We start from the raw sequence: 23,439 nt of genomic DNA, 5'->3' as shown, positions 1-23,439 counted from the left end.
TTCTTCATATAGGGCAATACAGACCACTGGAGGGTCTTTAGATAGGACATTACAGACCACTGGATGGTATTTAAATAGGGCAATTAAGACCACTGGAGGGTCTTTAGATAGGGCACTACAGACCACTGGAGGGTCTTTAGATAGGGCATTACAGACCAATGGAGGGTCTTTAGGTTGTTTATTACAGACCACTGGGGGGTAATTAGATAGGGCATTACAGACCACTGGAGGGTCTTTAGATAGGGCATTACAGACCAATGGAGGGTCTTTAGGTAGTTTATTACAGACCACTGGCGGGTTTTTAGATAGGGCATTACAGACCACTGGAGGGTATTTAGATCGGGCATTACAGACTACTGGAGGGTGTTTAGGGCATTACAGACCACTGGAGGGTGTGTAGATAGGGCATTACTGATCACTGGAGGGTGTTTAGATAGGTCACTACAGAGCACTGGAGGGTCTTTAGAAACGGCAATACAGACCACTGGAGGTATTTAGATAGGGCATTACAGACTACTGAAGGGTCTTTATATAGGGCATTACAGACCACTGGACTGTCTTTAGATAGGCCATTACAGACCACTGGAGAGTGTTTAGATAGGGCATTACAGACCACTGGAGGTTCTTCAGATTGGGCAATACAGACCACTGGAGGTTCTTTAGATAGGACATTACAGACCACTGGATGGTATTTAAATAGGGCAATTAAGACCACTGGAGGGTCTTTAGATAGGGCATTACAGACCACTGGAGGGTCTTTAGATAGGGCATTACAGACCAATGGAGGGTCTTTAGGTTGTTTATTACAGACCACTGGGGGGTAATTAGATAGGGCATTACAGACCACTGGATGGTCTTTAGATAGGGCATTACAGACCAATGGAGGGTCTTTAGGTAGTTTATTACAGACCACTGGAGGGTGTTTAGATAGGGCATTACAGACCACTGGAGGGTCTTTAGATAGTTTATTACAGACCACTGGGGCGTCTTTAGATAGGGCATTACAGACTACTGGAGGGTCTTTAGATAGGGCATTACCGACCACTGGAGGGTATTTAGGGCATTACAGACCACTGGAGGGTGTTTTGATAGGGCATTACAGATCACTGGAGGGTGTTTAGATAGGTCATTACAGACCACTGGAGGGTCTTTAGATAGGGCAATACAGACCACTGGAGGTATTTAGATAGGGCATTACAGACCACTGGAGGTTCTTTAGATACTGCAAAACACACCACTGGAGAGTCTTTATATAGGGCATTACAGACCACTGGCGGGACTTTAGATAAGGCATTACAGACCACTGGAGGGTATTTAGGGCATTACAGACCACTAGAGGGTCTTTAGATAGGGCATTATAAACCACTGGAGGGTGTTTAGATAGGGCATTACAGACCACTGGAGGATCGTTAGATAGGCCATTACAGACCACTGGAGGGTGTTTAGATAGGCAATTATAGACCACTGGATGGTCTTTATATAGAGCATTAGAGACCACTGGAGGGTCTTTAGATACGGCAATACACACCACTGGAGGGTCTTTATATAGGGCATTACATACCACTGGAGGGTATTTAGATAGGGCAATAAAGACCACTGGAGGGCCTTTAGATAGGTTATTACAGACCACTGGAGGGTCTTTAGATAATGCATTACAGACCGCTGGAGGGTCTTTAGATATTGCATTACAGACCACTGGAGGGTCTTTAGATAGGGCATTACAGACCACTGGGTGTGTTTAGATAGGGCAATACAGACCACTGGAGGGTCTTTAGATAGGGCATTACAGACCACTGGAAGGTATTTAGGGCATTACAGACCACTAGAGGGTCTTTAGATAGGGAATTACAGACCACTGGAGGGTCTTTAGATAGAGCAATAAAGACCACTGGAAGGTCTTTAGATATGGCATTACAGACCAATGGAGGGTCTTTATAAAGGGCATTAGAGACCACTGGAGCGTCTTTAGATAGGCCATTACAGACCACTGGAGGGTGATTAGATAGGCAATTACAGACCACTGGAGGGTGTTTAGATAGGGCAATACCGACAACTGGAGGGTCTTTAGATAGGACATTACAGACCACTGGATGGTATTTAAATAGGGCAATCAAGACCACTGGAGGGTATTTAGATAGGCCATTACAGACCACTGTAGGTTATTTAGATAGGGCATTACAGACCAATGGAGGGTCTTGAGGTAGTTATTTATAGACCACTGGAGGGCATTTAGATAGGGTATTACAGACCACTGGAGGGTCTTTAGATAGGGCATTACAGACCACAGGAGGGTCTTTAGATAGGGCATTACAGACCACTGGAGGGTCTTTAGATAGGGCATTACATACCACTGGAGGGTCTTTTGATAGGGCAATACAGACCACTGGAGGGTCTTTAGATAGGGCATTACAGACCACTGGAGGGTATTTAGGGCATTACAGACCACTGGAGGGTGTTTAGATAGGGCATTACAGACCACTGGAGGGTCTTTAGATAGGCCAATAACAGACCACTGGAGGGTCTTTAGATAGGGCATTACAGACCACTGGAGGGTGTTTAGATAGGTCATTACAGACCACTGGAGGGTCTTTAGATAGGGAAATACAGACCACTGGAGGTATTTAGATAGGGCATTACAGACCACTGAAGGGTCTTTATATAGGGCATTAGAGACCACTGGAGGGTCTTTAGATACTGCAAAACACACCACTGGAGGGTCTTTATATAGGGCATTACATACCACTGGAGGGTCTTTAGATAGGGCAATACAGACCACTGGAGGCTCTTTAGATAGGGCAATAAAGACCACTGGAGGGCCTTTAGATAGGGCATTACAGACCACTGGAGGGTCTTTAGATAGGGCATTGCAGACCAATAGAGGGTCTTTAGATAGGGCATTACAGACCACTGGAGGGTCTTTAGATAGGGCATTACAGACCACTGGAGGGTCTTTAGTGGGCATTACAGACCACTGGAGGGTCTTTAGATAGGGCATTACAGACCACTGGAGGGTCTTTAGATAGGACATTACAGACCCCTGGAGGGTCTTTAGATAGGCCATTACAGACCACTGGAGGGTGTTTAGATAGGCAATTATAGACCACTGGAGGGTGTTTTGATAGGGCATTACAGACCACTGGAGGGTCTTTAGATAGGGCATTACAGACCACTGGAGGGTCTTTAGATAGGGCATTACAGACCACTGGAGGGTATTTAGAGGGCATTACAGACCACTGGAGGGTGTTTTGATAGGGCATTACAAAGATCACTGGAGGGTATTTAGATAGGGCATTACAGACCACTGGAGGGTGTTTAGATAGGGCATTACAGACCACTGGAGGGTCTTTAGATAGGGCATTACAGACCACTGGAGGGTCTTTAGATAGGGCATTACAGACCACTGGAGGGTCTTTAGATAGGGCATTACAGACCACTGGAGTGTCTTTAGATAGGGCATTACAGACCACTGGAGGGTCTTTAGATAGGGCATTACAGACCACTGGAGGGTCTTTAGATAGGGCATTACAGACCACTGGAGGGTCTTTAGATAGGGCATTACAGACCACTAAGGGGGTCTTTAGATAGGGCATTACAGACCACTAGAGGGTCTTTAGATAGGGCATTACAGACCACTGAAGGGTCTTTAATAGGGCATTACAGACCACTGGAGGGTCTTTAGATAGGGCATTACAGACCACTGGAGGGTCTTTAGATAGGGCATAAAGACCACTGGAGGGTCTTTAGATAGGGCATTACAGACCACTGGATGGTCTTTAGATAGGGCATTGCAGACCACTGGAGGGTTTTTAGATATGGCATTACAGACCACTGGAGGGTCTTTAGATAGGGCATTACAGACCACTGGAGGGTGTTTAGATAGGCAATTATAGACCACTGGAGGGTCTTTTGATAGGGCATTACAGACCACTGGAGGGTCTTTAGATAGGGCATTACAGACCACTGGAGGGTCTTTAGATAGGGCAATACAGACCACTGGAGGGTATTTAGATAGGACATTACAGACCACTGGAGGGTCTTTAGATAGGGCAATACAGACCACTGGAGGGTCTTTAGATAGGGCATTACAGACCACTGGAGGGTCTTTAGATAGGCCATTACAGACCACTGGAGGGTGTTTAGATAGGGCATTATAGACCACTGGAGGGTCTTTTAGATAGGGCATTACAGACCACTGGAGGGTCTTTAGATAGGGCATTACAGACCACTGGAGGGTCTTCAATTAGGGCAATACAGACCACTGGAGGGTATTTAGATAGGACATTACAGACCACTGGAGGGTATTTAGATAGGGCAATCAAGACCACTGGAGGGTCTTTAGATAGGGCATTACAGACCACTGGAGGGTCTTTAGATAGGGCATTACAGACCAATGGAGGGTCTTTAGGTAGTTTATTACAGACCACTGGCGGGTTTTTAGATAGGGCATTACAGCCACTGGAGGCCACATCCGTATTTAGATCGGGCATTACAGACCACTGGAGGGTGTTTAGGGCATTACAGACCACTGGAGGGTGTGTAGATAGGGCATTACTGATCACTGGAGGGTGTTTAGATAGGTCACTACAGAGCACTGGAGGGTCTTTAGATACGGCAATACAGACCACTGGAGGTATTTAGATAGGGCATTACAGACTACTGAAGGGTCTTTATATAGGGCATTACAGACCACTGGACGTCTTTAGATACGCCACTGGAGGTCTTTATATAGGCATTACAGACCACTGGGGGTCTTTAGATAGGGCATTACAGACCACTGGAGGGTCTTTAGATAGGGCATTATAGACCACTGGAGGGTCTTTAGATAGGGCATTACAGACCACTGGAGGGTCTTTAGATAGGGCATTACAGACCACTGGAGGTTCTTTAGATAGGCAATACAGACCACTGGAGGGTCTTTAGATAGGGCATTACAGACCACTGGATGGTATTTAGATAGGGCAATTACAGACCACTGGAGGGTCTTTAGATAGGGCATTACAGACCACTGGAGGGTCTTTAGATAGGGCATTACAGACCACTGGAGGGTCTTTAGATAGGGCATTACAGACCACTGGAGGGGTCTTTATATAGGCAATAGGACCACTGGGAGCCTTTAGATAGGAGATTACAGACCACTGGAGGGTCTTTAGATAGGGCATTACAGACCACTGGGAGGGTCTTTAGATAGGCATTACAGACCACTGGAGGGTTTAGATAGGACATTACAGACCACTGGAGGGTCTTTAGATAGGGCATTACAGACCACTGGAGGGTCTTTAGGTAGTTTATTACAGACCACTGGAGGGTGTTTAGATAGGGCATTACAGACCACTGGAGGGTCTTTAGATAGGCCATTACAGACCACTGGAGGGTGTTTAGATAGGCAATTATAGACCACTGGAGGGTCTTTTGATAGGGCATTACAGACCACTGGAGGGTCTTTAGATAGGGCATTACAGACCACTGGAGGGTCTTCAATTAGGGCAATACAGACCACTGGAGGGTATTTAGATAGGACATTACAGACCACTGGAGGGTATTTAGATAGGGCATTACAGACCAATGGAGGGTCTTTAGGTAGTTTATTACAGACCACTGGCGGGTTTTTAGATAGGGCATTACAGACCACTGGAGGGTATTTAGATCGGGCATTACAGACTACTGGAGGGTGTTTAGGGCATTACAGACCACTGGAGGGTGTGTAGATAGGGCATTACTGATCACTGGAGGGTGTTTAGATAGGTCACTACAGAGCACTGGAGGGTCTTTAGATACGGCAATACAGACCACTGGAGGTATTTAGATAGGGCATTACAGACTACTGAAGGGTCTTTAGATAGGGCATTACAGACCACTGGAGGGTCTTTAGATAGGGCATTACAGACCACTGGAGGTTCTTCAGATAGGGCAATACAGACCACTGGAGGGTCTTTAGATAGGACATTACAGACCACTGGATGGTATTTAAATAGGGCAATTAAGACCACTGGAGGGTCTTTAGATAGGGCATTACAGACCACTGGAGGGTCTTTAGATAGGGCATTACAGACCAATGGAGGGTCTTTAGGTTGTTTATTACAGACCACTGGAGGGTGTTTAGATAGGGCATTACAGACCACTGGAGGGTCTTTAGATAGTTTATTACAGACCACTGGGGCGTCTTTAGATAGGGCATTACAGACTACTGGAGGGTCTTTAGATAGGGCATTACCGACCACTGGAGGGTATTTAGGGCATTACAGACCACTGGAGAGTGTTTTGATAGGGCATTACAGATCACTGGAGGGTGTTTAGATAGGTCATTACAGACCACTGGAGGGTCTTTAGATAGGGCAATACAGACCACTGGAGGTATTTAGATAGGGCATTACAGACTACTGAAGGGTCTTTATATAGGGCATTACAGACCACTGGAGGTTCTTTAGATACTGCAAAACACACCACTGGAGGGTCTTTATATAGGGCATTACAGACCACTGGCGGGTCTTTAGATAAGGCATTACAGACCACTGGAGGGTATTTAGGGCATTACAGACCACTAGAGGGTCTTTAGATAGGGCATTATAGACCACTGGAGGGTCTTTATATAGAGCATTAGAGACCACTGGAGGGTCTTTAGATACGGCAAAACACACCACTGGAGGGTCTTTATATAGGGCATTAGAGACCACTGGAAGGTCTTTAGATACGGCAAAACACACCACTGGAGGGTCTTTATATAGGGCATTACATACCACTGGAGGGTATTTAGATAGGGCATTACAGACTACTGAAGGGTCTTTATATAGGGCATTACAGACCACTGGACTGTCTTTAGATAGGCCATTACAGACCACTGGAGGGTGTTTAGATAGGCAATTATAGACCACTGGAGGGTCTTTAGATAGGGCATTATAGACCACTGGAGGGTCTTTAGATAGGGCATTACAGACCACTGGAGGTTCTTCAGATAGGTCAATACAGACCACTGGAGGGTCTTTAGATAGGACATTACAGACCACTGGATGGTATTTAAATAGGGCAATTAAGACCACTGGAGGGTCTTTAGATAGGGCATTACAGACCACTGGAGGGTCTTTAGATAGGGCATTACAGACCAATGGAGGGTCTTTAGGTTGTTTATTACAGACCACTGGGGGGTAATTAGATAGGGCATTACAGACCACTGGATGGTCTTTAGATAGGGCATTACAGACCAATGGAGGGTCTTTAGGTAGTTTATTACAGACCACTGGAGGGTGTTTAGATAGGGCATTACAGACCACTGGAGGGTCTTTAGATAGTTTATTACAGACCACTGGGGCGTCTTTAGATAGGGCATTACAGACTACTGGAGGGTCTTTAGATAGGGCATTACCGACCACTGGAGGGTATTTAGGGCATTACAGACCACTGGAGGGTGTTTTGATAGGGCATTACAGATCACTGGAGGGTGTTTAGATAGGTCATTACAGACCACTGGAGGGTCTTTAGATAGGGCAATACAGACCACTGGAGGTATTTAGATAGGGCATTACAGACTACTGAAGGGTCTTTATATAGGGCATTACAGACCACTGGAGGTTCTTTAGATACTGCAAAACACACCACTGGAATGTCTTTATATAGGGCATTACAGACCACTGGCATGTCTTTAGATAGGGCATTACAGACCAATGGAGGGTCTTTAGGTAGTTTATTACAGACCACTGGAGGGTGTTTAGATAGTTTATTACAGACCACTGGGGCGTCTTTAGATAGGGCATTACAGACTACTGGAGGGTCTTTAGATAGGGCATTACCGACCACTGGAGGGTATTTAGGGCATTACAGACCACTGGAGGGTGTTTTGATAGGGCATTACAGACCACTGGAGGTTCTTTAGATACTGCAAAACACACCACTGGAGGGTCTTTATATAGGGCATTACAGACCACTGGCGGGTCTTTAGATAAGGCATTACAGACCACTGGAGGGTATTTAGGGCATTACAGACCACTAGAGGGTCTTTAGATAGGGCATTATAGACCACTGGAGGGTCTATAAAAAGAGCATTAGAGACCACTGGAGGGTCTTTAGATACGGCAAAACACACCACTGGAGGGTCTTTATATAGGGCATTACATACCACTGGAGGGTATTTAGATAGGGCAATAAAGACCACTGGAGGGCCTTTAGATAGGGCATTACAGACCACTGGAGGGTCTTTAGATACGGCATTGCAGACTACTAGAGGGTCTTTAGATATGGCATTACAGACCACTGGAGGGTCTTTAGATAGGGCATTACAGACCACTAGAGGGTATTTAGGGCATTACAGACCACTGGAGTGTGTTTAGATAGGGCATTACAGACCACTGGAGGGTCGTTAGATAGGGCATTACAGACCACTGGAGGGTCTTCAATTAGGGCAATACAGACCACTGGAGGGTATTTAGATAGGACATTACAGACCACTGGAGGGTATTTAGATAGGGCAATCAAGACCACTGGAGGGTCTTTAGATAGGGCATTACAGACCACTGGATGGTCTTTAGATAGGGCATTACAGACCAATGGAGGGTCTTTAGGTAGTTTATTACAGACCACTGGCGGGTTTTTAGATAGGGCATTACAGACCACTGGAGGGTCTTTAGATAGTTTATTACAGACCACTGGGGGGTATTTAGATAGGGCATTACAGACCACTGGAGGGTATTTAGATCGGGCATTACAGACCACTTGAGGGTATTTAGGGCATTACAGACCACTGGAGGGTGTTTAGATAGGGCATTACAGATCACTGGAGGGTGTTTAGATAGGTCATTACAGACCACTGGAGGGTCTTTAGATAGGGCAATACAGACCAAAGGAGGTATTTAGATAGGGCATTACAGACTACTGAAGGGTCTTTATATAGGGCATTACAGACCACTGGAGGTTCTTTAGATACTGCAAAACACACCACTGGAGGGTCTTTATATAGGGCATTACAGACCACTGGCGGGTCTTTAGATAGGGCATTACAGACCAATGGAGGGTCTTTATATAGGGCATTACAGACCACTGGCGGGTCTTTAGATAGGGCATTACAGACCACTGGCGGGTCTTTATATAGGGCATTACAGACCACTGGCGGGTCTTTAGATAGAGCATTACAGACCACTGGAGGGTATTTAGGGCATTACAGACCACTAGAGGGTCATTAGATAGGGCATTACAAACCACTGGAGGGTGTTTATATAGGGCATTACAGACCACTGGAGGGTCTTTAGATATGGCATTACAGACCACTGGAGGTTCTTTAGATAGGGCATTACAGACCACTGGAGGGTCTTTAGATAGGGCAATACAGACCACTGGAGGGTCTTTAGATAGGGCAATAAAGACCACTGGAGGGCCTTTAGATAGGGCATTACAGACCACTGGAGGGTCTTTAGATAGGGCATTGCAGACCACTAGAGGGTCTTTAGATATGGCATTACAGACCACTGGAGGGTCTTTAGATAGGGCATTACAGACCACTGGAGGGTGTTTAGATAGGGCATTACAGACCACTGGAGGGCCTTTATAGGCCATTACAGACCACTGGAGGGTGTTTAGATAGGCAATTATAGACCACTGGAGGGTCTTTTGATAGGGCATTACAGACCACTGGAGGGTCTTTAGATAGGGCATTACAGACCACTGAAGGGTCTTCAATTAGGGCAATACAGACCATTGGAGGGTATTTAGATAGGACATTACAGACCACTGGGGGGTATTTAGATAGGGCAATCAAGACCACTGGAGGGTCTTTAGATAGGGCATTACAGACCACTGGAGGGTCTTTAGATAGGGCATTACAGACCACTGGTTCTTCAGATAGGGCAATACAGACCACTGGAGGGTCTTTAGATAGGACATTACAGACCACTGGATGGTATTTAAATAGGGCAATTAAGACCACTGGAGGGTCTTTAGATAGGGCATTACAGACCACGGGAGGGTCTTTAGATAGGGCATTACAGACCAATGGAGGGTCTTTAGGTAGTTTATTACAGACCACTGGGGGGTATTTAGATAGGGCATTACAGACCACTGGAGGGTCTTTAGATAGGGCATTACAGACCAATGGATGGTCTTTAGGTAGTTTATTACAGACCACTGGAGGGTATTTAGATGGGCATTACAGACCACTGGAGGGTCTTTAGATAGTTTATTACAGACCACTGGGGGGACTTTAGATAGGGCATTACAGACTACTGGAGGGTCTTTAGATAGGGCATTACAGACCACAGGAGGGTCTTTAGATAGGGCAATACAGACCACTGGAGGGTCTTTAGATAGGGCATTACAGACCACTGGAGGGTATTTAGATAGGGCAATACAGACCATTGGAGGGTCTTTAGATAGGGCAATAAAGACCACTGGAGGGCCTTTAGATAGGGCATTACAGACCACTGGAGGGTCTTTAGATAGGGCATTACAGACCACTAGAGGTTCTTTAGATATGGCATTACAGACCACTGGACGATCTTTAGATAGGGCATTACAGACCACTGGAGGGTATTTATTGCATTACAGACCACTGGAGGGTCTTTAGATAGGGCATTACAGACCACTGGAGGGTGTTTAGATAGGGCATTACAGACCACTGGAGGGTCTTTAGATAGGCCATTACAGACCACTGGAGGGTGTTTAGATAGTCAATTATAGACCACAGGAGGGTCTTTAGATAGGTCTTTACAGACCACTGGAGGGTCTTTAGATAGGGCATTACAGACCACTGGAGGGTCTTCAATTAGGGCAATAAAGACCACTGGAGGGTCTTTAGATAGGACATTACAGACCACTGGAGGGTATTTAGATAGGGCAATCAAGACCACTGGAGGGTCTTTAGATAGGGCATTACAGACCACTGGAGGGTCTTTAGATAGGGCATTACAGACCAATGGAGGGTCTTTAGGTAGTTTATTACAGACCACTGGAGGGTTTTTGATAGGGCATTACAGACCACTGGAGGGTGTTTAGATAGGTCATTACAGACCACTGGAGGGTCTTTAGATAGGGCATTACAGACCACTAGAGGTTCTTTAGATATGGCATTACAGACCACTGGACGATCTTTAGATAGGGCATTACAGACCACTGGAGGGTATTTATTGCATTACAGACCACTGGAGGGTCTTTAGATAGGGCATTACAGATCACTGGAGGGTGTTTAGATAGGGCATTACAGACCACTGGAGGGTCTTTAGATAGGCCATTACAGACCACTGGAGGGTATTTAGATAGGCATTACAGACCACTGGAGGGTCTTTAGATAGGGCATTTACAGACCACTGGAGGGTCTTTAGATAGGGCATTACAGACCACTGGAGGGTCTTTAGATAGGCCATTACAGACCACTGGAGGGTGTTTAGATAGTCAATTATAGACCACAGGAGGGTCTTTAGATAGGTCTTTACAGACCACTGGAGGGTCTTTAGATAGGGCATTACAGACCACTGGAGGGTCTTCAATTAGGGCAATAAAGACCACTGGAGGGTCTTTAGATAGGACATTACAGACCACTGGAGGGTATTTAGATAGGGCAATCAAGACCACTGGAGGGTCTTTAGATAGGGCATTACAGACCACTGGAGGGTCTTTAGATAGGGCATTACAGACCAATGGAGGGTCTTTAGGTAGTTTATTACAGACCACTGGAGGGTTTTTTGATAGGGCATTACAGACCACTGGAGGGTGTTTAGATAGGTCATTACAGACCACTGGAGGGTCTTTAGATAGGGCATTACAGACCACTAGAGGTTCTTTAGATATGGCATTACAGACCACTGGACGATCTTTAGATAGGGCATTACAGACCACTGGAGGGTATTTATTGCATTACAGACCACTGGAGGGTCTTTAGATAGGGCATTACAGACCACTGGAGGGTGTTTAGATAGGGCATTACAGACCACTGGAGGGTCTTTAGATAGGCCATTACAGACCACTGGAGGGTGTTTAGATAGGCAATTATAGACCACAGGAGGGTCTTTAGATAGGGCTTTACAGACCACTGGAGGGTCTTTAGATAGGGCATTACAGACCACTGGAGGGTCTTCAATTAGGGCAATAAAGACCACTGGAGGGTCTTTAGATAGGACATTACAGACCACTGGAGGGTCTTTAGATAGGGCAATCAAGACCACTGGAGGGTCTTTAGATAGGGCATTACAGACCACTGGAGGGTCTTTAGATAGGGCATTACAGACCACTGGAGGGTATTTAGGTAGTTTATTACAGACCACTGGAGGGTTTTTAGATAGGGCATTACAGACCACTGGAGGGTGTTTAGATAGGTCATTACAGACCACTGGAGGGTCTTTAGATAGGGCAATACAGACCACTGGAAGTATTTAGATAGGGCATTACAGACTACTGAAGGGTCTTTATATAGGGCATTACAGACCACTAGAGGTTCTTTAGATACGGCAAAACACACCACTGGAGGGTCTTTATATAGGGCATTACAGACCACTGGAGGGTATTTAGGGCAGTACAGACCACTAGAGGGTCATTAGATAGGGCATTACAAACCACTGGAGGGTGTTTATATATGGCATTACAGACCACTGGAGGGTCTTTAGATAGGCCATTACAGACCACTGGAGGGTGTTTAGATAGGCAATTATAGACCACTGGAGGGTATTTAGATAGGGCATTACAAACCACTGGAGGGTCTTTAGATAGGGCAATACAGACCACAGGAGGGTCTTTACATAGGGCATTACAGACCGCTGGAGGGTCTTTAGATAGGGCATTACAGACCATTGGAGGGTATTTAGAGCATTACAGACAGCACTGGAGGGCATTTAGATCGGGAATTACAGACCACTGGATGGTATTTAGGGCATTACAGACCACTGGAGGGTGTTTAGATAGGGCATTACAGACCACTGGAGGGTCTTTACATAGGTCTTTACAGACCACTGGAGGGTATTTAGGGCATTACAGACCACTGGAGGGTATTTAGATAGGGCATTTCAGACCACTGGAGGGTCTTTATGTTATTACAGACCACTGGAGGGTCTTCAGATAGGCCATTACAGACCACTGGAGGGTATTTAGATAGGGCATTACAGACCACTGGAGGGTATTTAGATACGGCATTACAGACCACTAGAGGGTCTTTAGATAGGCCATTACAGACCACTGGAGGGTATTTAGATAGAGCAATACAGACCACTGGAGGGTCTTTAGGTTATTACAGACCACTGGAGGGTCTTTAGATAGGTCATTACAGACCACTGGAGGGTCTTTACATAGGTCATTACAGACCACTGGATGGTCTTTACATAGGTCTTTACAGACCACTGGAGGGTCTTTACATAGGTCATTACAGACCACTGGATGGTCTTTACATAGGTCATTACAGACCACTGGAGGGTATTTAGATAGGGCATTACAGACCACTGGAGGGTCTTTACATAGGTCATTACAGACCACTGGAGGGTATTTAGATAGGGCATTACAGACCACTGGAGGGTCTTTAGATAGGGCAATACATACCACTGGAGGGTCTTTAGATAGGGCATTACAGACCACTTGAGGGTCTTTAGATAGGGCATTACAGACCACTGGAGGGTATTTAGATAGGTCTTTACAGACCACTGGAGGGTATTTAGGGCATTACAGACCACTGGAGTGTCTTTAGATACGTTATTACAGACCACTGGAGGGTATTTACATAGGTCTTTACAGACCACTGGAGGGTATTTAGGGTATTACAGACCACTGGAGTGTCTTTAGATAGGTCATTACAGACCACTTCATTGTGGTTCTTACTGTGGATATATTGCCATGGGCAGCTAGTTGGCAAGAACACAATGGGGACTAGATGCTCCTTCTATCATTTGGATCCACTTCAACGTTGGCTGTCTCAACAGAAATAGAAAAATTTCCAAAATGCAAGAAGGAAATTCTTTAACTGCGTACATGTCACAATCATGATACTTCATCCTTACATATTACGTTATAGTGAAATGTAGCACTATAGCTTTCATAAAGCTTGATACATTGAGAAGCTTATGTTAGAAGAGATAGGCTTTTGTCATGACTTCACAAATCAGTGACTATTCTTGTACTTGCTCCATATCAACACTCAATTAGATATTGACTCCAATAGGCCTTTTTCTTGAAGCAGTGGTGTTGCTCTACCTCTATAGTATTGTCTATGGTAACTGGATGTAAGGTCAGCCCAAACAGTCATCAACAACACTCATTTCATGTTCTCCTTTCTCAGTTCCACAGATCCATCCCAGGTGAAGTGCGCTGGCCGAGAGAACATGTTAGAGAGTCTGCACTATGGACATATGAAGGTTCTATAGATTAACAGACATGTTAGAGAGTCTGCACTATAGACATACTGTAGATTAATACCTACATGTGTTCTGCTGCTTGGAATGAAGTATTGTATGCATATTTTGGCCAACAGAACATGTTCTGTATGCGTTGTTTACAAAACCCATTTGGCTACATAGCAGTAGCAGTAGTAGTAGTAGTAGTAGTAGTAGTAGTAGTAGTAATAGTAGCAGTAGAAGTAAAAGTAGTAGTAGTAGTAGTAGCAGTAGTAGCAGTTGTAGTAGTAGTAGTAGTAGTGTAGTAGTAGCAGTAAAAGTAGTAGCAGTAGTAGTAGTAGTAGTAGTAGTAATACTAGCAGCAGCAGTAGTAGTAGTAGTAGCAGTAGTAGTAGTAGTAGCAGTTGTAATAGATAGTAGATAGTATACTGTACTATTGTTTTCAGTGGAAGGCCAAAGACAGGATTTTAAGTAACTTCCTGGGTAATGAGAAACTCTAATTATGAGAAACTGCAAAGTTCTTCAGAGTTCCTGAAAAGTTAAAGCTCTTTAATACATGAACTCTCTTCATATTGGTGGGGGTTTCTCTCCACACTGAGCTGAGTGCCTGGTGTTACTCTGTGTTAATGAACTGCTTGGAAAGCATCTGAAGACTGACTTAATTACAAGCCCAACAGTTCTTGCATCATTATACTATATCCCCAGTTGAATACTATTCTGCAGCTAGATAAACACATTTCATGGCAGCTTTATGGCAGTGGTTTCTGGCCAGCCATTGATACTTGTGTTTATTGACTGTGCTGCGTGAAGTGTGGCAGCGTGAAAATGTGGCATTTAAAGTGGAATCCTTCATTGTCATCTCATTAATAAAACCTGGGTGGAAATATGCAAATATGGAATCATAATGAGAACACCATTTTAACTGGTTAGTCATCGGATGCTTCGTTCAGAGTTTAAGATGTTTAAAACAGAAAGTTAGGCCAGATTTAATTTGCCAATACAGTAGCTGGATGCATGTTAGTGGTGAATATTGTACACATAAAAACATTGCAGTGAACTGAGTGATTATGAAATATGTCCCATATTTTAGTTCTGTCCAATTTTCAATTACATTGTCAAAATATATGACTACCACACAGGGTGTCTATTCTGGTTAATAACAGAGACAGTGGTATGTTCTGGGTAGGTGTGTTTGGGTGTAAAATATGTGCTACATATTTAGTCATCAACATTGTGGTTATGAGTATTTCCTGCGAAGCTGTCAGCCTGTCAGACAATCAGGACATTGTGGTGTGTAGTGTGTTGGTCAGCCTGTCAGACAGTCAGGACATTGTGGTGTGTAGTGTGTTGGACACAGGACTCTTCCTTTCCGTTCTGTGGGCCTGTCTGTTAATGTGTGTTGGCCATGGTTCATATAGTGAACACACTGGCTGGCGACAGTGCCCACACCCTCAACCGACAGCCTCTACCATTCCCCTCATTTTCTGTCTGCAACCACAGTTTGAGTAAATGTCTGTTTTTCCTGACTTGTAAGTCAGAGCACAGCTGTACTTCAAACAAACCCTCTACAATTACAGGGGAACAGAGGACTAGATGAAGGATAGAATCCCCTATGTAGACTCGATAATTTTACTTTTCATTCAATGCACTTAGAACGCAGCATATATTAAATATGTTTATCATTCTTATCAAATTGCACACCAGATACTTGTTTGGGTTTCAGGAACAGCTGATTACTAGCATTTGAAGGTGTTTTTGAAGAAGCGCAGTAAACTGAACCTGATTATAGTGTTTGTGCAATAACTGTTTGGTGTAATAACTGTATGGTGTGGGTATTCAGGGGCATGTCGGACTCATTACTGTAACACTGCTGTCTCGAAGACAAGGAGTAGATGATTATCACAAACACACACCAATAGGTATTGTCTTGTTGTCAATGACCAAACCATAGAGTTGTCCAGTATTTTGTTCCCACAGCAGATAGATGGAGGTGTCCAGTACTTTGTTCCCACAGCAGAGAGATAGAGTTATCCAGTACTTTGTTCCCACAGCAGATATATAGAGTTGTCCAGTACTTTGTTCCCACAGCAGATAGATGGAGTTGTCCAGTATTTTGTTCCCAAAGCAGATAAATAGAGTTGTCCAGTATTTTGTTCCCACAGCAGATAGATATAGTTGTCCAGTACTTTGTTCCCAAAGCAGATAAATAGTGTTGTCCAGTACTTTGTTCCCACACCAGATAGATAGAGTTGTCCAGTACTTTGTTCCCACAGCAGATATATAGAGTTGTCCAGTACTTTGTTCCCACAGCAGATAGATAGAGTTGTCCAGTACTTTGTTCCCACAGCAGATAAATAGAGTTGTCCAGTACTTTGTTCCCACACCAGATAGATAGAGTTGTCCAGTATTTTGTTCCCACAGCAGATAGATAGAGTTGTCCAGTACTTTGTTCCCACAGCAGATAGATGGAGGTGTCCAGTACTTTGTTCCCACAGCAGATAGATTTTGTCCAGTATTTTGTTCCCACAGCAGATGAATAGAGTTCTCCAGTACTTTGTTCCCACAGCAGATAGATAGAGTTGTCCAGAATTTTGTTCAAACAGCAGATACATAGAGCTGTCCAGTACTGTGTTCAAACAGCAGATATATATAGTTGTCCAGTACTTAGTTCCCACAGCAGATAGATAGAGTTGTCCAGTACTTTGTTCCCACAGCAGATAGATGGAGTTGTTCAGTATTTTGTTCCCACAGCAGATAGATGGAGTTGTCCAGTATTTTGTTCCCACAGCAGATAGATGGAGTTGTCCAGTATTTTGTTCCCACAGCAGATAGATAGAGTTGTCCAGTACTTTGTTCCCACAGCAGATAGATAGAGTTGTCCAGTACTTTGTTCCCACAGCAGATAAATAGAGTTGTCCAGTACTTTGTTCACACAGCAGATAGATAGAGTTGTCCAGTACTTTGTTCCCACAGCAGATAGATAGAGTTGTCCAGTATTTTGTTCCCACAGCAGATATATAGAGATGTCCAGTACTTTGTTCCCACACCAGATAGATAGAGTTGTCCTGTATTTTGTTCCAACAGCAGATATATAGAGTTGTCCAGTACTTTGTTCCCAAAGCAGATAAATAGAGTTGTCCAGTACATTGTTCCCACAGCAGATAGATAGAGTTGTCCAGTATTTTGTTCAAATAGCAGATAAATAGAGTTGTCCAGTATTTTGTTCAAACGGCAGATATATAGAGTTATCCAGTATTTTGTTCAAACAGCAGATAGATAGAGTTGTCCAGTATTTTGTTCAAACAGCAGATATATAGAGTTGTCCAGTATTTTGTTCAAACAGCAGATAGACATAGTTGTCCAGTATTTTGTTCAAACAGCAGATGTATAGAGTTGTTCAGTATTTTGTTCAAACAGCAGATAGATATAGTTGTCCAGTATTTTATTCCCACAGCAGATAGATGGAGTTGTCCAGTATTTTGTTCCAACAGCAGATAGATAGAGTTGTCCAGTATTTTGTTCCCACAGCAGATATATAGAGTTGTCAAGTACTTTGTTCCCACAGCAGATAAATAGAGTTGTCCAGTACTTTGTTCCCACAGCAGATAGATGGAGGTGTCCAGTACTTTGTTCACACAGCAGATATATAGAGCTGTCTAGTACTTTGTTCCCACACCAGATAGATAGAGTTGTCGAGTATTTTGTTCCCACAGCAGATATATAGAGTTGTCCAGTACTTTGTTACCACAGCAGATAGATAGAGTTGTCCAGTACTTTGTTCCCACACCAGATAGATAGAGTTGTCCAGTATTTTGATCCCACAGCAGAAATATAGAGTTGTCCAGTACTTTTTTTATTTTTATTTTTTTTGGGGGGAATGGATCAGCTTAATATTGCAGATAGATTGTATCTTCTATCAATGTAATTGTCTGCATCACTTCCAATCCCCCATGTTTTTTAAATTTTTTATATATATACTCCCCTTTATTACTTTTCAACCCCACCATCCTTTCCCTACTTGGAGTAAATTAGTGAACAACAATGCCCAGGCCTCTACTTCCGGTCTATACTTACTATCTACACCTTATGGACAGAGTTAATTTTGACAATAATTATATTATATATATAGTGGGGAGAACAAGTATTTGATACACTGCCGATTTTGCAGGTTTTCCTACTTACAAAGCATGTAGAGGTCTGTAATTTTTATCATATGTACACTTCAACTGTGAGAGACGGAATCTAAAACAAACAGCAGATATATATAGTTGTCCAGTACTTAGTTCCCACAGCAGATAGATAGAGTTGTCCAGTACTTTGTTCCCACAGCAGATAGATGGAGTTGTTCAGTATTTTGTTCCCACAGCAGATACATGGAGTTGTCCAGTATTTTGTTCCCACAGCAGATAGATGGAGTTGTCCAGTATTTTGTTCCCACAGCAGATAGATAGAGTTGTCCAGTACTTTGTTCCCACAGCAGATAGATAGAGTTGTCCAGTACTTTGTTCCCACAGCAGATAAATAGAGTTGTCCAGTACTTTGTTCACACAGCAGATAGATAGAGTTGTCCAGTACTTTGTTCCCACAGCAGATAGATAGAGTTGTCCAGTATTTTGTTCCCACAGCAGATATATAGAGATGTCCAGTACTTTGTTCCCACACCAGATAGATAGAGTTGTCCTGTATTTTGTTCCAACAGCAGATATATAGAGTTGTCCAGTACTTTGTTCCCAAAGCAGATAAATAGAGTTGTCCAGTACATTGTTCCCACAGCAGATAGATAGAGTTGTCCAGTATTTTGTTCAAATAGCAGATAAATAGAGTTGTCCAGTATTTTGTTCAAACGGCAGATAAATAGAGTTGTCCAGTACTTTGTTCCCACAGCAGATAGATGGAGGTGTCCAGTACTTTGTTCACACAGCAGATATATAGAGCTGTGTAGTACTTTGTTCCCACACCAGATAGATAGAGTTGTCCAGTATTTTGTTCCCACAGCAGATATATAGAGTTGTCCAGTACTTTGTTACCACAGCAGATAGATAGAGTTGTCCAGTACTTTGTTCCCACACCAGATAGATAGAGTTGTCCAGTATTTTGATCCCACAGCAGAAATATAGAGTTGTCCAGTACTTTTTTTTTTTTTTGGGGGAATGGATCAGCTTAATATTGCAGATAGATTGTATCTTCTATCAATGTAATTGTCTGCATCACTTCCAATCCCCCATGTTTTTTAAATTTTTTATATATATACTCCCCTTTATTACTTTTCAACCCCACCATCCTTTCCCTACTTGGAGTAAATTAGTGAACAACAATGCCCAGGCCTCTACTTCCGGTCTATACTTACTATCTACACCTTATGGACAGAGTTAATTTTACAATAATTATATTATATATATATAGTGGGGAGAACAAGTATTTGATACACTGCCGATTTTGCAGGTTTTCCTACTTACAAAGCATGTAGAGGTCTGTAATTTTTATCATATGTACACTTCAACTGTGAGAGACGGAATCTAAAACAAAAATCCAGAAAATCACATTGTATGATTTTTAAGTAATTAATTTGCATTTTATTGCATGACATAAGTATTTGACACATCATAAAAGCAGAGCTTAATATTTGGTACAGAAACCTTTGTTTGCAATTACAGAGATCATACGTTTCCTGTAGGTCTTGACCAGGTTTGCACACACTGCAGCAGGGATTTTGGCCCACTCCTCCATACAGACCTTCTCCAGATCCTTCAGGTTTCGGGGGTTTCAGATCCTAAGATTTTCTATTGGGTTCAGGTCTGGAGACTGGCTAGGCCACTCCAGGACCTGGAGATGCTTCTTACGGAGCCACTCCTTAGTTGCCCTGGCTGTGTGTTTCAGGTCGTTGTCATGCTGGAAGACCCAGCCACGACCCATCTTCAATGCTCTTACTGAGGGAAGGAGGTTGTTGGCCAAGATCTCGCGATACATGGCCCCATCCATCCTCCCCTCAATACGGTGCAGTCGTCCTTTCCCCTTTGCAGAAAAGCATCCCCAAAGAATGATGTTTCAACCTCCATGCTTCACTGTTGGGATGGTGTTCTTGGGGTTGTACTCATCCTTCTTCTTCCTCCAAACACGGCGAGTGGAGTTTAGACCAAAAGCTCTATTTTTGTCTCATCAGACCACATGACCTTCTCCCATTCCTCCTCTGGATCATCCAGATGGTCATTGGCAAACTTCAGACGGGCCTGGACATGCGCTGGCTTGAGCAGGGGGGACCTTGTGCGCGCTGCAGGATTTTAATCCATGACGGCGTAGTGTGTTACTAATGGTTTTCTTTGAGACTGTGGTCCCAGCTCTCTTCAGGTCATTGACCAGGTCCTGTCATGTAGTTCTGGGCTGATCCCTCACCTTCCTCATGATCATTGATGCCCCACGAGGTGAGATCTTGCATGGAGCCCCAGACCGAGAGTGATTGACCGTCATCTTGAACTTCTTCAATTTTCTAATAATTGCGCCAACAGCTGTTGCCTTCTCACCAAGCTGCTTGCCTATTGTCCTGTAGGCCATCCCAGCCTTGTGCAGGTCTACAATTTTATCCCTGACGTCCTTACATAGCTCTCTGGTCTTGGCCATTGTGGAGAGGTTGGAGTCTGTTTGATTGAGTGTGTGGACAGGTGTCTTTTATACAGGTAACGAGTTCAAACAGGTGCAGTTAATACAGGTAATGAGTGGAGAACAGGAGGGCTTCTTAAAGAAAAACTAACAGGTCTGTGAGAGCCGGAATTCTTACTGGTTGGTAGGTGATCAAATACTTATGTCATGCAATAAAATGCAAATTAATTACTTAAAAATCATACAATGTGATTTTCTGGATTTTTGTTTTAGATTCCGTCTCTCACAGTTGAAGTGTACCTATGATAAAAATGACAGACCTCTACATGCTTTGTAAGTAGGACAACCTGCAAAATCGGCAGTGTATCAAATACTTGTTCTCTCCACTGTATATATATATATATATATATATATATATATATATATATATATATATTTTATTTATTTTGGTCCTGAACTTCTTCTACTCTCAACCTCTCCGATCATTTTCATGGTGTCCATCCAGTTTGCTTCTATATGCCATATCTTTCTAACTGTGCTCCTTCCCAAAAGCTCCCAACATGCAACCTATATACTTATTATGGACACAGTATGCTTACATTATTAGCTATCTTTGTTATTATTTGTTATTAGTCCCATCCTTCAACTCTATTCAATACCTCCCATCTATCTCCCAACACCATCCATATAGGATTTCTATTTGCCATATATATTTCAACCGTACTGTGATGTTTTACAAAAATTCTGAACCTTTCTATTGTCATTGCTTCTACAGATTGTGAATTAAAAATAAACATTTTTGCTAAAAGTATTATTATATTATTGATTGATTGACTATGACTTTTCAGATCACCCAGTAATGCTATCTGCAAGGTTAGTTCCAGGTAAATATTGCAATCCTTTAGCCATTCCTGGACCTGTGTCCAAAAACAAGCTACAAATGGACAGAACCAAAACAAATGATTTAATGATTCTGTCTCTTCACAGCAAAACCTGCAGAGCTGGGAAGATTGTATCCCCCATATAAATAACATTCTATTGGTAGCAAGAATTTTATATAATAATTTAAATTGAAAGATTCTAATTTTTGAATCCGGTGTCGCTTTTGCGTGTCAGTTCATAAACACTATGCCATGGGATCGGTACGTCAAAGATCTCTTCCCAACTATTTTGCAATCTATATGGGACGGCTGTCAATCCTTTGGTCCTTAAGTGAAACTGATATACTTTTTTATTTATCACAGTTTTCCTTAACCAATTATGTTCTTTAATGCAAGGCCGACAGACAAGTTCCTTACTTTCTCCCCCTTCCACTTTCCTCTTCCACTTTTGCGGTAAGGCTGCAATTATTTGGTTGTAACTTTGGGTAGAGCAGACATTTCCATATGTTTTTGTTAGCTGCATGTGCGACATAACTCCACCAGTCCTACCGATGATATCATTTACGAAGATTATACCTCTTTTAAACATTCTGTCAAAAAATAAAGGTTTTTTGTCAATTAGTATATTTGAATTTAACCACAATATTTGTTGCATTATTTGTTCTGTCGTTTCTGGAGGATTAAATTGAAATTGCAACCAACTTTCTATGGCTTGTTTTAGAAATAGTGACATTTGGGAGATTATTTCCTTTTCAAATAACTGAAAGTGAGAGGTTGTAATCTGAATAAAGGGAAAAAGGCCTTTCTTGAACATTGGGTGAGACAATCTTACTAATTTGCTTGAGAACCAGTTCGGATTTAAGTATAACTTTTGTATGACTGAAGCTTTTAGTGATAGGTCTAATGCTTTAATATTTAATAATTTCTGTCCTCCGAATTCATATTCATTATATAAATATGCTCTTTTAATTTTGTCTGGCTTGCCGTTCCAAATAAAATTGAATATTTTTTTCTCATATAATTTAAAAAACTGTTCGCTAGGCGTAGGCAAGACCATAAGCAAATAGGTAAACTGGGATAATACTACAGAGTTAATCAGGGTGATTTTTCCACAAATTGACAGGTATTTTCCTTTCCATGGTAGTAAGATCTTATCTATTTTTGCTAACTTTCTATTAAAATTTACAGCAGATACATGGAGTTGTCCAGTATTTTATTCCCACAGCAGATAGATGGAGTTGTCCAGTATTTTATTCCCACAGCAGATAGATGGAGTTGTCCAGTATTTTGTTCCCACAGCAGATAGATAGAGTTGTCCAGTACTTTGTTCCCACAGCAGATAGATAGAGTTGTCCAGTACTTTGCTCCCACAGCAGATAAATAAGAGTTGTCCAGTACTTTGTTCAAACAGCAGATAGATAGAATTGTCCAGTACTGTGTTCAAACAGCAGATAGATATAGTTGTCCAGTACTTAGTTCCCACAGCAGATAGATAGAGTTTTCCAGTACTTTGTTCCCACAGCAGATAGACGCAGGTGTCCAGTACTTTGTTCCCACAGCAGATAGATAGAGTTGTCCAGTACTTAGTTCCCACAGCATATAGATAGAGTTTTCCAGTACTTTGTTCCCACAGCAGATAGATAGAGTTGTCCAGTATTTTGTGCCCACAGCAGATAGAT

This window comes from Coregonus clupeaformis, chromosome 17 (genome assembly GCF_020615455.1).
Source record: "Coregonus clupeaformis isolate EN_2021a chromosome 17, ASM2061545v1, whole genome shotgun sequence".
In the NCBI taxonomy this organism is placed as follows: Eukaryota; Metazoa; Chordata; class Actinopteri; order Salmoniformes; family Salmonidae; genus Coregonus; species Coregonus clupeaformis.
The sequence above is the reverse complement of the archived record's forward strand: the minus strand, read 5'-3'. Positions refer to the sequence as shown.